Genomic DNA, 16,862 nt, shown 5'->3' with positions numbered 1-16,862 from the left:
TTTGTTCTTGTACACTCAGCCCTGGTGAGGCGGAGTTTGCGAAGGAAAATAATTACTAAGCCTGCACTCCCACTAATAGATTGAGACCGGGAACATGTTCGAGCGTTGATTACACATTTAGCATCCATCTTCCTCCCTCCCCTACACCTGCAGTGTGAGTTACAGTAATCTCAAGGCCTTACACTGCCCTGCAAGCTGCTGCCCGATGATCCCAAGAGTATACAGCTTTTAAATTGCCTGGGTGTGGGGACTGGAGGAGACAGCCGCCCCGGGCTATATGTGGCCTAACTGAGCCCAGTGATGACAGAGAAACCTGGACTAACATCCAACATCGCTCTGCCCAAACACATAGTGACCTTGTGGGGAAAAGTTTCAGATTCACAGAACAAATGCCCACAGAGAACCCCTCTGTGTGTTTTCAGTTCATTCAAAAACTGTGGCGGAGATATCTACTGTGGCGGGCCATTAATACTTTAACGACGCAAATTCCCTGACAAATTTGCCACTTATCAAATGACTAAAAACAAAGACTTGCTAGGAACTTTCACAGGACCCTGGGGTAGTTGTCGCCTTATCCCCAGTTGATAATCCAGTCTCAGATACATACATATACATGAATGGTATGCTAATCAACAAGGATTGAGGATCAGGATTCTGGGGGAGAGTCTGTTCTTAGTCAGCTTCAATATTTATATCTTCCCTATTACCCCATCCTCAAGTACTTGCAAATGAGACCAATTTAACACAAGTCAGGACTCTGCCATCAGCAGATGACACAGCTAAAAAGTCAAATTTTCAAAGCTACAAACCATGATTTCGACATTAATATTTGCTTGGGATATAACAGAATGTAGTCATCAACATCAAGAATCTCAAAACATTTGCCAGACAATAAATTGTTGTCTTATGTTGTGATGTTTTGTTGTTTTGATGGCACCCTTGAAAGGGAGAAGCATTTATTTATCTCATTGTACATGTATAATGACATTAAACAATTGTATTCTATTCTTATGGATTGGGATGGGTTAAGATACAACTATGCATCCAAGAGGCCAGGTTATGCTCATTTTCAGGTTCATATTTATATTTTCTGCTGCCACTGTGACATGGATGCTTTAATGTTCAAAATGGGCTTTACATTTCTCATACTGCCTGTGCTGCCAGTCTACTCTGATTGGTAAGCTGGCGTGCTCTGTTGTGATTGGTCAACCGCTTAGAGATGTGTCGGAAATGTCATGCCCCTTAGCCTATTACAATGATGTGTTTAAGCGCTATAGCCAATAGACGAAAGAGTGTTACATTTCACTATCTTACTGAAGAAAGCAAAGCAGTCCAATCAAGGCGATTCAGGCAGGTTGAACTTTGGGATGTTAGCCTTTGCAGACCATTAACATGCAAAACAACCTCTTTAACACACCTAAACCCCTAAAAAGTGTAATAGGGCATATTTAAGTACAGGAAACAGTTCCATAGAAGTCTAAAGGCCCGGACACACCAATCTGACAACAAAGAACTGACACAGACGGACCCCGACTGTTGCCTTGCGTCTCTGCGTTTTGGCCATGTGTCGCACTGGAACACACCGCAAAGACTTCAGCCAACGGCCAAGAAGCACGTACGAACTGCGCATGTGTGAGTGGTAATAACTCTCCTTACCAGCAGGCGGCGGTAGTGTGCCTTCTTCCTTCAAAAGAGGCAACAACCGGAAGACAGACTGCTTGATACACAGAGAGAAGAAGAACAGACTGCGTGATATAAACAAACAACAAATAGCGTGCGTTCCATTTTCACTCTACGGCGAGAAGCTCACGGTACTTTCCCGAAACGGTGTCGAGAGCTGAAGTTAAATGAAATCTCAGATTTGCCTTCTTAATAGTTTGTTTGGGTCCCTCACTTCCGTTTCGCTTCTCATGCACTGATTCGCTAGTTGAACAGCCAATCAGAGGGATTTATTTTGCCGACTGTCTTTGGCTGACTGCCCGCCGATTCAACATGTTGAATCAGCAGGTTTTCATCCTAAAAGGCGTCGGCACGGCTGAAAAGACCCAGCGTTTCGGGACATCGTCGGCCTTACGCCGATAATCGGCCTGGTGTGTCCGTGCCTTAAAGGCCCTGACACACCAAACTGACACCAAAGAACACGTCCCGACAGAACACGACTGTTGTGTCGCCTCACGTCTCCTGCTTCTTGGCCAACAGTCGCACTGGAACACACCGCAAAGACTTTAGCCGACGGCCAAGTAGCACGTACGAACTGCGCATGCGTGAGTGGCAATAACTCTCCTTACCAGCAGGCGGCGGTAGTGTGTATTCGTCATTCAAAAGAGGCAACAACCGGAAGACAGAGAAGAAGAACAGACTCTGTGATATAAACAAACAACAAATAGCGTGTGCGTTCCATTTTTACTCTCGTCCATCGAAAACATGTCTCGTGCGGTACTGGAGCTATCAGCCATTGGAGTGTTGCTTGCGGAAGACATTCTTCGTGCCTTCTTAAAGCGTTTGTTTACGTCCCTCACTTCCGTTTAGCTTCTTATGCACTGATTCGCTAGCTGAACAGCCAATCAGAGTGATTTATTTGGCCCGATTGCCCGACCCGACGCATGGCCGATTCAACATGTTGAATTGGCCATGCGTCGGCCATGAAAGGCCAAATAAGGCGTGTCACAGCCGACGGTGCGGGACACACCAAATTGAGTTTGGGCGACAGGGCACGCTTCGTCGTCCGACTAACGAAAACGGCCGATTTCGGCCTGGTGTGTCAGGGCCTTAAGGATAACTAAGGAACAAACTGTTGCAGCAAAGAAAAAGTAGAAACTCTTCAAATGACTATCACTTGATAAATAACAGCATCCTTGCAGTTTCTTTAAAAATGGTAAACTTGTTGGCAGTTGTGAGTTTTTTTTTCCCACTTGATAAGCAACAAAAAAGGAACAAGAGGAAGACAGGGATTTACGCTGAGAACACGGCTTTTATTCTTTTTCCTCAGTCAAAGGGAAAGAGATTCATCCCTTTTATCTGCATTTTATCTTTCATCTAAATTCTGTCTGGGAACGGATGCCTCAAGAAGACTCTTCATCTTTCATTCTTTATTTTTTTTCTCTATAGGTCACAACTGTGCTTCATTGGCAAAGGCTGAAGTATTTTGTGTGGGTGTCTCTTTTGACAGAAGATTATTTTTCATCGCATTAAAGTAGCAGCTGCAACATCTAACTACATATCAACCGATGCTGAAAGTGCAACTAACTGTGAACACTAAAGTGCTATATCATTCATGAGTAGAGTTTACTGGATTCTTTTTTAGATGCTTTTTGTCAAAGCGAGGGAAGGAAAAGTAGGAAGGAAAAGTAGGGGGGGGTTATGGAAGATTTTCCTGCAAGAGGAGGCCACATATTCCAGCAGAAATAAATGCCTTATACACTGAGTGTGTGACTTGTATTTGATTTACTATTTAAAATCTGGCAATGCATGAAAGGTGAATTACATTTATACTCTGGTGTCTTTACAATCATGCAATAGCCATGATATCTTATAGTTTCCATTAAACACAGCAAAGATAGGGGGGTAATTTAACGTTGATGACAGCCCTCAATTATTATGAGTATGTTTTTCTTGCAGCTAATGATAGACAATAGAATACGTTGATAATGCAGCCATTTCTTTCCCTCACAATGATTACAGTTAACACAGGTTAAGAAACGATGTCCATTTCTTTAATTCTTTCAGTTCATGTATAGGTCATTGGGTGACGGATGATTGCACCAGCATTTGAGAAGTGTTGGAAATGTTATGTTCTAATAGCATCTTATGCAAACTCATTGTTTAAAGTCTTGAAACTTCCAAAATCTTGTGACTTACTGTTCTGACAAAATGGTGTCCCATAGCATATTTTTCTTGTAAAGAAAATGAATAAATCAAACAGAACCAGAAGTCAAAATGCAGTTGATTGCACTGCATAACAAATGGCTTGCCCCAGGGTACATTGACAGCAGTGGACTGATATTGACTCATTTGAGGTTTACAACTGGAAACCTTTTCTGCCAGCAGGTAGAACTAGTAGCAGAGCAGGCCATTATCCACACAAGAGAACTAATGAAGGGGAAAATTAACACAACACAAACACATTTATTTCTGTGTCCCCTGCCTGGTTTCCATAGACATGGCTTTCCTATTTGCATCTTGCCTCCTCAGTTCATATCTGGGTCACCAATGGGGAAAAGTGTCAAACCAAAGGTAAAAGACAAACAAAACAACTTTGATAATAAGTTATCTTGACTTTTCTGCCACTTTAATATTAACAGAAATAATCCCAGTAGATCAAATATATTAATCATGTGGCTTGGCAATAAAAAATATTTCAACTCCTTCAAAAACTGGCTTTTGGTCTGTGATATTTCATTCTTTATTCCCCATTCAACCCTTTCCTAACAGTGCTCTTTATAAATTCATACAGAACCCCTATAAGGGATGAAGGGTTTTCCAACATATCAATTTCATAACAGGGGGAGCGAGTCCTTCAGTCAGCAGCTTGTCAACTGGAATGACATGTTTCAAAGCCCTGGAAATACAGCTATTTAAATACCCATTGGCTTTCTGCCCCTCTCAGGATCCTGGGCCTAGCCTCCATTTCCCTCCCCTCACGCCAAAGACTGTCACTCACACACAAAAATTCAAGACGAGCTGTCTTGGAGCTCCAATGTGTTGGCTTATTCCATTGCATGCCATTCTCATATGAATTGCTACTCTGTTACAGTGATGAAGTGTTTTTTTTCCTTCTCATACATCTCAGAATATATGCTAAGATATTTGAGACAGAGGAACAGACTGAGAGAGTATATAAAGCTTTGTTCTTAATGTTCTTTGTTCTTCATTTTCACTGCTGCTTCTTACTGTATCAGAATGACATTTGAAAACAATTTCCTTTCTATATGCAGGCTTTTCACACTCATTAGTAAAAAATAAAAAAGCATCAACAAATAGCTCAAGGGGAGAATTAAGTGGCAGGGTATATTTAAAATATGGGGAAGCAGTAGAGCAGATTTAGGCTAGTCGGTCACATGTATGGAGTAACACTGTACCCTGGAGAACTGCTGCTTGTAGCAGTGACTAATTTGAGAGCATTAGGGAAACACAGTTCAGCACTGTACCTTCTTTAATTACAAACGCCATGTGCAAGATGAAAGAGGTTGGCTTAGCGCAATATTTCTAGACTAATGTCAAAAGAGCAATGTTAATGAGACAATTTCACTTATGTTGCAGTTTACATTGCATAGCTTCGGTCGGACAAAACAAGCAGGTTTGATAGATGGATTTATAATGTAAATAATAATAATAATATGCAGCATCATGTTACTTTTACTGTAAAATGTTCCTTCCCTTATTTCCTATATCCTTCAGTTCTCCCATCCATCCTTTATTCTTTCCTTATTTTTCTTTTTTCCATGCTTACATAATGCTTTCCTTATCTGAAAGTCTTAAAAATACAACTACACTTTTTTACAATAACTACCTTGACTTTGGATGACTTTGTATATTTTGTTATCTACTTCGATGTTTACTTTTACTAAATCAAAACATCAAACATTCAACAACGTTGAAATATAGGGAATTGTCTTGTAATGGTTTTTTTTTTCATCATGGTATTATTTCTTAAGTACAGGATCCGAGTACTCTCTCTACAACCATGTGCAGGATTTAGTCATGTAGTTATTAAGGTGTTTCATTTAGGGAATTATACCCGACTCTCAGTGAACCTACAGGCAGAGAGAAATTATGAAAAGAGGTCTCATTGAAGTGGTCAGGGGCACGTTGGCACCTACAGTGACTCACACTGCAGCAGTGTTGTATTTGAAGTTGCTTTAGTGTCCATAAACAGATGCATGATGTGCATGTACAGCACATGCTTGTGACTCTGGAGTTTAGCATCATCTGAAATAATGAATCGACAGGGAGCAATTAATGAATAATGAAGAGGGAAAATCTAAGCAATTAGTATTCCAAACAGTGGATTAACTGCCATCGTCTCGGGTAGAAGACACAAGTACATATCAACAATTATGTGTTCACAGGACTCAATGGGGTGGGTATGACCTGCCATATAAGGCTGTGCACACACAGTACTTCATTAAAGCGCTAAACTGAATTTGATCTAATTTCCACTGTATTGTACACAATAAGACATTAATAGATTATGTTAATCCAAGACTCCATCCAACACTAATCAAATTAGAGTCTTAATCTTACAAGATTTAGTTTCAGGTGCCCATAAAAGCTACTTATCTCAGCCTAGTATTCATGATGTTTTTGCTCAAAAAAGACGTTATTCATTTTTCATGCTCTCAATTTAATTAACTGATTAGTTAAATGATGCTACTTTGTATCTTACTCTGTACAGATGTACTGAGTTATATCCCAATGTTGTGTGAGGTTTCCATTATGTATGAAAGGGCTATGCATAGAGTGCTAGGCATTTTGGTATGCTAGATTAAATCAAAGAAGCAAAATTCACAGTTGGACAGACTTAATATTTTAAGATTAGAGTAAAAGACTTGTTAGATGAGGGAAATGAGAGAAAAAAACGTTGAGTTCAAGAAACGTGAGAAAATCTTATTTCCTACTGTAAGATCACTTAAAAATCTTGCTGACACAAGTTAAAACCTAATTGGAAGACTTCTGCCTACCGAAACACATTTTACATGAGATGTGAAGTCAAATGTGTAAATTAGTTGCATATCAATTTAGGTTCCTGCTGAGAAGCATCTCATCCATCTAAATGAGTGGATTTGTCGACAGTGGTAGCTAAAGGAGGGAACAGTAACAACACTGTAGAATATGTACTTCACTCTTGCCTCATTAGAAATGACAGACACAGGTGTCTTACACACACAGACACACACAGACACACACAGCCAGGGCTGAGATCAAAAGGAGGCAATATTGTCAGTGCCAGGAAACAGGTGTTCCAGGACAAGAAAGGTTAGATCTGGAAAACCAATCGGTGACCACATGTGACTTACATGTAAACTAGACCTTTTCTTATCAATAAAATGAGATTCCCTGTTATCTCAGGGATGTTAGGAAGAACTAGAACACATGTTATCATTTCTAATCTCCATCATCCTCTGACAATTATTCAGACTCCACTCAGCCATTTCATATTTTGCATTTCTCTCCGCGCACTCTCCAAGGAATAATAGCTGCCACAGGAAATTATGCGTTTGATTGCATTTTTTCTGCAGCGTTTTGTTTGCAATGAATACAATAACTGGTTGCTGGAGGGAGCAGATAGAGTCATGATGGTAAGAATGACAAAGAGAAAGAGTGTCAAGCACCACAAACAGAGAAGAGAACACAGTGTCAAGTTCAGTGCAAAGTTGTGGCAATTGTGGGTCAATACTAAACTATTTTAAAATTAACTGTAAAGCGTTTTGACTAATATGTATTATTTTTAATGACATCTCAGGTTAGAAATAACAAAATCAGGTTTGAATGTAAAGTGACTTCTGATAGAATAGTAATCTTGATAGTGGTCTGTAAAACATGCAAATATATAGCTCTATCCTGGGTTTGCATGGAGGGGTTTAAGTACCTTTTGCTAGTTATATGCATTTGGAGACGTTAAGCAACAGGGGGAAAACAAAGTCTTTGTCTGTATAAACTATTGTCAGCTCTGATCTTTAAAAAAAGTATAACAATCTCCAACAATCTGTCGTGGTTGAAAGTAATTTGCATAGGAAGTTGATTGAACTCCACTAACATCTACTGTTAAACTGTACTGTAAAACTAGAATAAATAGACTGGTGGATGCTATTCAACAAGATTTAAAGGCTTAATTTTCATATGCACCATTTAAAGTGTAATGTGATTCTTAAAATCATGGCTCAACCAACCTGCATTGATCTGCCAAATCTCAACACCCACCAAAGTTTACAAAAAAGATCTTCCACCATCATAACACAATTAAATGTCAGTCATTGTCAAGAGTTCCCGGGGCCCTCATTTTACTTCCAACAAGCCTTAAAAGACTACACCTTTGTTTTAGCTCATTGACTTCAAATGACTTATATTTCATATTACCTTGGGCTATTTTTTTAAAGTATACCAGTCATTTTTAGATTGATTTCCATACCTTGCAGGTAGCTATTTGTTTCAGTACATTGCAGTATGAAAATCACCTTGTAGAAACTATTTTCTTTTCAAAGTTACATAGTCATTGTCTGGTAATGCTCCAGCAAGTAGGAACTGTTTTAAAACGCATCAATGATGCATTGAAGGACACAGGTAAACTGCCAACTGAAGAATCAAACACATAAGACAAACTACTACATTGTTTTTTCTTCTGCTGCACTCTCTTAAGGCCAATTAAAAGTGTCCTTGAATGCATCAACAAGGGCAGTTTGTTCACAACAGGATCAAGGACTGGACCTGAAACACCTGTTGCAATGTTCAGCTCCTCACAAAAATGAAAGATTCCTCCTCATAACCAGAGGGAGGGTAAACATATGTCTGGTTAATACGTGTTACAGGTCGGGTTGGTATGATGTATTGCTGCGCTTGTAGCAACATTAGCAGAGGTGAGTTAGAGTGATTCAGCCTAAAAATCATCCTATTTTTGTTTTTTTCACTTAAATTTGAATCAACATTTTATAAACATACACAACCACATATAGTTCAGTATACAATTGAATTAAAGACAAGCAAACAACAACAGTGACATGGAAGCTTTCTATCATATTTGTAATGCAACAGCATGGTCTGCTTCCAACTCTCAATATGTGGTGTCGTTCATTTTTCCCATTTGGACTAAAATGTCCCTTCCTGGACCCTCAATATGTGTGTGAATCTTTCCATATCAAACCTATTTTTGTTTTTTATAAACGTACTGTCCTCACAGTCAAGTAAAAAGAAACTCAAAGCTTTATCCAGGAGGCTAAAAGCTAAAGAAACAAGGCTGAGGGTGCAAATCCAAAACCTGGTTGGGGAAATGTGAACAGCAAACCGAAAGAAAATGAGATTGCGATGACATGGATTTTCTGTTAAAATTCCCTGGATAGAGGAGGAAAAAAAAGCTTGATGAGTAATATCCCCCCCCCCCTTTATTCAACCAGTGCTGTCAAGGTGTCCTTGTGCAAGGCGTTTAACCATCCACCCGTTCCACTGAAGCCGTTTATTTGATTGTACCATACTCTTCCCAAGGGGGAGTGTGATAATAAATAAAGGTTAAAAAGAGAAATTGTCCAGGTTCAAAAGAGCTATTCAGAATGCAGACATTACATTAGCAGTGCATGCTCCCTTTTATATCTATAATCCCTCAAAAATAGTTGTCTGCAATAGGAAATTCTTTGTTAAATGTTTGATTAAAAAGTCAGTGTTAGGACAAACTAGACACCATATTCAGGATCAATCGGTATAATTCAATGAGTTTCTTTTAAACCTACATCCAGATCATTTCAACCTCAAAAGAATTAAGGTTTGATTCAAAAGGACAAAATAAAACTGAACAAAACTGTGACTTTTATTACATTTGTTGTCAAAATGGAAATGTGCAACACTGTGTACAGGTTTGGGCCTGCGTGAGATTAGAAATATGATAAATCAGCTTTTGTTTGTTTGCTTTTGATGGAGTGCCACTTGAGCAGATGAGAGACTGAAGATGGTAGAATTCAAACCCATGAAAACACACACACACACACCTTTCACAACATCTCTCTATTTATCCGTCTCCCTCCCACCTCTAAATTCCATTTATTTCTCCATCGAGTGCTGCAGTGCTTGTGCATGATTGGGCACATGCCTGTGACTGCTTCAGCCACTTCATGATTTAATCAGGACGAGACACATTTTGACTTTCGTTGTTTTTCTGTGTGATCCTGCACTGCTGCTTTTTCTACCTGCACCTTCCTCCCTCATCATTTCTTCATCCTGTTGCCCCTCCCCTAAATTCCACCTGTATCTGAGTAAAGACCCTGGGGCTTCTTTTAACATCACTCTCATGTTCAAAATCACACACCAATGCAAATGTGTTCCCTGTGCAACACACACACACACACACACACACACACACACACACACACACACACACACACACACACACACACACACACACACACACACACACACACACTCTAACCCTAAAGCGAATGACACAGATGTCTGGGCACCTGCTGATCCAGTCTGTTGCTAGTAATCACTCCCAAGATCTAATTTATAGGCCAGGTAAACAGTTTTAGACCCCTCTTTCTTGGGGTGTGATGACATAAATCTTGGTTTAATTGTTTATTTTTCCCTTGAGGTCTGCAGTGTCATGTTTAGTGGCTGTCTGTGCTGTGGACTAAAGATCTTTGCGACATCGTAAGCCGGAAATATGACTCACTTAAAAACACTATACATGTTTGTCGTCATTGATCACTGTTTCCTTTTCTTCAATCAAGAGATATTTTAAAAGTTTTCGCATGAGTTCAAGTCACACCCCTGAACTTCGCACATTGAGCAGAGAGCTACAAGCCCTGGAAACACTGAGAGGAGATTGAAAACACTTGCGACACAAATTTCAATTTATACGTAGCCAGTAGTAATTGGCAGTTCTACTCTCCGAACTAAATTTAACAAAACATATGTTATAGATTTAAAACTGAGTCCTGGTTTTAACATAACATATTAAACTAGTAGTTCAAGTGATGAGTCCTAAATATAAATGGGTTTTTATGTGATTCAACTCTTTACTTCTCCCATGTATTCACCAGTTGAATCTATGCTTTTGTGGATAGCCATGTACTTTACAGGCAATCGGCATGCATGTTCTTCTCCTGTGCAAGAATCTGAATTTTAAATGTGGCATTGTGATTGATGATTCGTATTCATGAATGCGAGGTTTCCATCTTAAATTACCATATAATTGCCATGAATATATTCAGATTGATCAATCCGAGAATCCCAGATCTAACGCTTTCCAAGGAAACATTAATACTAAATGTCATCAAATGGTACTTGGAGCTGATTTTCCATGCACAATGCAGGCTCAATTTTGAGCTATTAACTAAAGTGGTTACAATGGAAAAATGGCAGGGTGATGAAATATTTTTTGAAATAATTTATCTGACGTGTTAAAGCTTTTCTTAAATAGGCGTATGTAAAAAAAATAAAAAAATCAGTGTCTGCTTTTGGTCAGAGTCATAATCGATTCTTGCAAAGTAACTTTTAGAAACCAAGAGATAGACATTATAATTTTATTCTGTGGCTACTCATTTCAATATTTTAGCAAGAGTTTCAGGTCGCTTTGGAATTTTTGGGTTTTATATATCAGGATAAGATTTCTTATTAGTGCAGCTCATAAAAACAAAACGGTAGAGAAATGTCTATGACAAGTTAGGCAAATCACGATCAGTCATTAAAAGAATATCTGAGCCATGACAAATTCACTCAACTATTGTGACTGCTGATTAGATCAACTGATACAAACTAAAAACATGCAAGGAATGGAATAGATAATTAAGGAGCAATTACAATTTGGAGGATAAAGCAGATATAATGTACCTAGTGATTGGTGATGGTGATTTTAACAGGTTTTTGAAAACATGTCAGCCCACAGTGGAAGATAGGGCCTGACTCTGCAGTTTTTATACAGCTTGAAGGTCACTTCTCTGTTGGGGACCAAGTGGCTCGACAACAGGCCTTTGTACTGATGGGAGGGCTAAGCTGTCATTGGTGAACAAACTACAATTAGAGCATGGAAACACATAACCAATAACCCATCAGTAAGCAAGGCTGTTAACTTGTAAGGACTGACTTAAAATATAAAATGTTTTGGCAAACTGGAACTCCAGAATGTTTGACCAAAGTGTGAAACCATTGCCATTTGAAACCAAATAACTGATCTGGTTTTGGTCTCGATCCAACACACTCTCACTCCATAATCGTCCAGGAGCGACGTTTGGTCAGGGTCCCCAACCCAGTCTCATGGCATTTCGTGTTCACTAACACGATTTTTAATCTATTGATTCGTGTTCACCAACACGATTTTCTCCTTTTTTTCGTGTTGCACTGCACGATTTTTAAAAGCAATGTATTTCTACTGGTAATGTGTTTCGTACCTGCAGCACGTCTTTTTCTCCGGTCGGGTCGTGGAAGACCGGAAGCTGTGTGGTTCATAAAAACATGTTCTTACTCAATATTAAGCCACAATTATTGCTTTTATTTTAAATCGTATCATTTCTGACTTTTGTTTCCGTCTGTGAGGAAAATAAATGGGGCTCAGAGCCTCAGAATACTGAAATCTGTATTTTTAAATCCTTTTCCTTCTAATTTGTTATTCTTTTCAAAATAACACACTGTTATTTACTCACCAATAACACACAATTATCCTTGCTTTTATTTATTGGTTTAATTCCATAATCTCTGGCTTTTTTGGTGTCCGTCAGGAACTGAATTTCAAAATAAAAATAACCGGAAACAGACGTAGGCCTCTAGGAGTTTAGGATGGCCGAAGACACTACACTACCCATAATCCCCAGCTATCGTTTAGGACTACAGTCCCCGTGATTAATCTTCAAGCGCTGGGATTGGATGTTGGAGTGGCAGTGCGCCAAGGTTACGCCGAGCGTCAAACAGCTGTTTGAAATGGAACAAAACCACGCCAGACTATCCAAAACTGGAATCGAACGCCCCCCCCCCAGAACTACACATGCTGGCTATTGTGTTTCGCAAAATGTTCCATGGGACGTCTCTACTGAACGTTTTCGTTTTTCCCACAATTAGAAGTTGCCAGTATTAAACACATTGGTTTAATCAAATGTAAAACATATAATTAATAAATGGGTGAAAATCGCTTGTGTCCATAATGCGCAGCATTAATATATACCCACATGACAGCTCATTGTTGCTTTGTAATTCTACTCCACAATTCAGAGGTTAACCTGATTGCCAAGTGCCAACAATCAGGAGAGATATTTGATAGTTGGTGCTTGAGAAGACTAAACATTTATCTGCAATTGACATGAATGGAAACGAGTAATAAAGTATATTCATTACTCGTTATTCTCTACTAATAGTTAATTAAAGACTGTATAATGGCTATTTTGCACATCCCTTTCAAGATTTCAAGATTTTCAAAGGTTATTGACATATCATATACACAACTACGGTGTATGCAATGAATGAAAATCTTGGGTCACAGGTTCCTCAACAGCACATTACAAGACATCTATCAATATGTGTTTGTACCTCCACCATTAAACTGTCATATTCTGCACATTTCTTATACTATCTACATACATAAGAGTATAATTCATATGTATAATATCAGTTAAAATAAGTGCTTCAACATAGTTAACATTGCAGGAAAGCAATATATTAGACGTTAAGTACTTTGTCAGGCTTAATATTTATCTGTAGATACCCCCAAAGTTTTTTTCTTATTTAAAAGAGGACCTTAATCTAAAGTATTATTTAATGTTTAAATAAAGGTTAATTCGTTTTTCTGTTTTGCACATCCTCCTATTAATATCTTTGTACATCCTGCTCTAAACTGTTTTATTGTAGAGATCACTTACAGTATCTTCTTGATTTTTTATATTCTATATTTCTATCACAGACCTTCTACTTTCCCCCTATGAAAGTATGTACTCTTAATATGTTTTTAATCAAATATAACACATAAAAACAATAATTCAATAACGTGCTTTAACCACTAGGCCAGGGGTCGGCAACCCGCGGCCCACGGGCCATGCGGCCCTTTAAGCCCTCTGCTCTGGCTCCCTTGAGTTTAGACAAAAATAAGAAGGAAATAAAATAAAAGTATTTGTAGGACTATTTATATTTTGTTACACGGTTGAAAATGTTTCGTATCTTGTATTTTGAGGTGATACTGTGACACATAAATAAAAAACAAAACGGTTTTAATTAGGTCAACTAAAATATGCGTCACATCCTGCTACGGTCCCGCGCGAGCGCCTTTTCTTGGAGGCGCTCGCGCGGGGACCCCCGGCTCGATGAGCGAACTATGGATAAATCAAAGAAAAGTACCGGAGGAACACAGGATTTAATTCTGTGTGGACAGAGTTATATGCTTTCACAGCAAACGATGCTGGTTTACCGGTATGTTTGATATGTAGAGAGAAGTTGTCAACGGTGCTGCAGCCTTTACGTATCGAGGAACAACACGGGAGAGGAAGACAGCTGACGATCTTCAGTCATAATTCAATGGGGTATGTAATTTATTTCAGAAAACACTTTTTGTTATATTCCATGGAATGCTCTTAACGTCCCGATAGCAATGAATATATTAAATGCTTTGACAATAAATACATACAAAAATTAATCTCTGGAAGCCGTAGCGCTGTAAAAAGCACGACCAATCGTTTTAGCCGACCCGGCTAAAATAACTGGATGGCCTACCTGCCTTTCAGCCTTCCATCTGTGTTCCATCTGTGCACAAATGTATCTCGTGGCCTCATTGATGATGCGCGTTCGTGTGTGTTGGAGGAGGGAATCTGTAAGAAAGTCTGAAGGAAGAGGCCTATTTTTTCCGGTTGTGTATCTTCAAATTCTAGCGCACACGAGCTGGTTTCTCCATTCTTACCTACCCTACCTTTAACTCGTTTTAGGGTGCAGCTATATGTTTTATTTATTTCAAAGTGGGCCCATTTTAATAATATTTTTTTTCTTCCTTCAAATGTGCAGAGGACTCCCCAAGTGCTGTGTTTAATTTATTTTAAAGTAGGCCTGTGTATTATTTGTAATTCTCCTTATAGGAGTTCTTTGTTTCTTATTAGAGGTTAACAGTTTTATATAATATAATAAATAGCCTAATAAATGCAAACAAAATGTAGTTTTTGTCTGATATAACAATAAATACAACTTAGCTATCAAGCTATGAAATATGTTTTGCGGCTCCAGACAAAAAATGTTGGGGAAAAAGGAGCAAAATGGCTCTTTTGGTCAAAAAGGTTGCAGACCCCTGCACTAGGCGGTGCACACAAGGTACACACAGCTATAATAACTTTGTATTATCAGTGTAGGACACTTATGTATGTACAACATCTGAAGATGTGTAGTTTTATACATGTTTTCACATAATTTTATAGCATATTGCTATACTATTTCAGACTAAGTATTTACATTCTTATATTCAAAGAAAATCAAAGTCCTTTTATATCAGCTGTGCACCGTTATGGTGTAAATATAACCTATCTACGAATTAGATCAAATATAAAAGTCAGCCGAATTAAGGTTGATACTGCAAGGAGACGTATTGTGTGAAGAGAAATTGAAGATGTTGTTTAATTGTTGATATATTTATGATCCACGTTAAGTATTCAGTTTCGGCGGCATTTCTTCCAGTTTTTCCAAAGGTCTTCTCATCAGGGCTCTATAAATAAAGAACTACGGCAGATCTGTAATATGTAATGCAGCCGGACCGTGTATTACAATGCCGTTATGTGATGACTTTCAAAGAGAAAAGCAAGAATACTTGGAATTAAGTATTATTTTATTCTTTTAAAATGTTTTCCGGATTTCATATCATATAAACACCAAATCCCAGCATGCATTGCGGCTAAAACATCCAAATAGCGAGCTTAAACCATAGCTGAGGATCTTGGGTAAGCGCTCGAAATGCCTACGTCTGTTTCCGGTTATTTTTATTTTGAAATTCAGTTCCTGAAGGACGCCGACAAAGCCCGAGATTATGGAATTAAACCAATAAATAAAAGCAAGGATAATTGTGTGTTATTGGTGAGTAAATAACAGTGTGTTATTTTGAAAAGAATAACAAATTAGAAGGAAAAAAAGATAAAAAAAATACAGATTTCAGTGTTCTGAGGCTCTGAGCCCCATTTATTTTCCTCAGAGAAAAGGAAACAAAAGTCAGAAATTATACGATTTAAAATAAAAGCAATAATTGTGGCTTGATATTGAGTAAGAACATGTTTTTATGAACCACACAGCTTCCGGTCTTCCACGACCCGACCGGAGAAAAAGACGTGCTGCAGGCACGAAACACATTACCAGTAGAAATACATTGCTTTTAAAATCGTGCTGTGCAACACGAAAAAAAGGGGAAAATCGTGTTGGTGAACACGAATCAATAGATTAAAAATCGTGTTGTTGAACACGAAATGCCACGAGACTGGGTTGGGGTCCCGTGGCGTGCAGTTGTGACGCTCCTAGGCTCCTTCAGCTTCATAAAGGGACGCAAATAGCTTTCAACTGATTGCAATGTATTCCCATCTGCAGCAGGATTTGACGCTCATGGAAACATGGCATTCGTTTGTGTCGGCTGCCCTTAAAGGCAATGTGAGCGTCCATTCCCATTGGATAACGGAGAATTGTACACCCGGAAGTAAGTATTCCCCTTACTGTCGATTGATTTTACAGTGATATCTGCACTACTCATCGACTAAAAAACACCAGATTATCCTTGATAATTACACAACATTGATTGGTTTAAATTGTGTACAATGCTTTTGTATTTTTCCCCTTCGATTCGGAGAAACAAATATTTTTTCGGCGTAAAGGATGGCAGAAGACAGAATCCCCAGCTATCGTTTAGGACTACACCATGTGCTCTGTTTGACAAACCCCGTGATTAGTTCTCAAGCTCTGTGATTGGTTGACCTCCAACTGCATTCCATATGAAAAAAAACGTTTCGTAAAAGATCAAATCATACTTTATTCAGCAGTGCTTGCTTTACTCTTTGAAAGTCATCACATGAATGCATTGTAATAAATTGTTCGACTGCATTAAATATTACACATCTGTCGTAGTTCTTTATTTTTATTTATCGACAGAGATCGGGCTCAGAATAGACCGGAAACTATTCTTTTACCGTTCAGTTTGAATTTCACAATAAAGTTAGTAGTAATCT

At 38.6% G+C, this 16,862-nt stretch overlaps 1 protein-coding gene across 4 annotated transcripts in view; it reads right to left on the bottom strand.

Annotated features, from left to right (window-relative positions):
- fstl4 (follistatin-like 4) overlaps positions 1 to 16,862 on the bottom strand; it is a 198,869-nt gene that overhangs the window by 69,226 nt on the left and 112,781 nt on the right. The window lies entirely within an intron of this gene.

This window comes from Notothenia rossii (genome assembly GCF_949606895.1).
Source record: "Notothenia rossii genome assembly, chromosome: 9".
Classification (NCBI taxonomy): domain Eukaryota; kingdom Metazoa; phylum Chordata; class Actinopteri; order Perciformes; family Nototheniidae; genus Notothenia; species Notothenia rossii.
The sequence above is the reverse complement of the archived record's forward strand: the minus strand, read 5'-3'. Positions and strand labels throughout refer to the sequence as shown.